We start from the raw sequence: 619 nt of genomic DNA, 5'->3' as shown, positions 1-619 counted from the left end.
GGGGGGGAGACACGGGGGACAGAGGATTACAACCAATTATTCCTATTATATTTTTCTCTCCCTGCCCATCCCTGTGCCGTGCTGTGTGGAAGCCTCACACAAGCAGAGCAGTACACCCTACTCAACTATGCTTTTTCCTACAAACTGCTGCATGCAGGGCTAATGGGACTGTAGAGCAGTGATTCTCAACCTTGTTAAACTCAAGACACTCCTTGGAAAAATACCAGCTTAGTTTTCATGTGTATTTTGACTAGAGAAAAATACTAGAGCCATTCTTCTGTTGTAAAGAACCAGACAGACCACAGCAGAGCAGAACTGTTACAACACTATCAAGTCCTATTCAAAAGCCCCGTGTTTATCCTGTGAATCGTATTCTCACACTTAACAGTGCAACTGTTGTGTGACAGGCTGTGTCACCCTTGAAAGGATCTCAAGGCACCCTATGGCGTTGCATCACCCTGGCTGAGAATCACTGGTTTAGGATCTGCCTGCAGGAAGCAGTTTCTAGAATCAGAGCCAAGACGGAAGACAGCACTGTCCAGGGCATAGCCCACAGTGACTGGAGGCTTTGCTTTTCTTTATTTTGCCACTATCTTACTGTGTGGCCTCTGCTTTAGAT

Source organism: Alligator sinensis, unplaced genomic scaffold (assembly GCF_000455745.1).
Source record: "Alligator sinensis unplaced genomic scaffold, ASM45574v1 scaffold448_1, whole genome shotgun sequence".
Classification (NCBI taxonomy): Eukaryota; Metazoa; Chordata; order Crocodylia; family Alligatoridae; genus Alligator; species Alligator sinensis.
Note: the sequence above shows the minus strand (reverse complement) of the source record.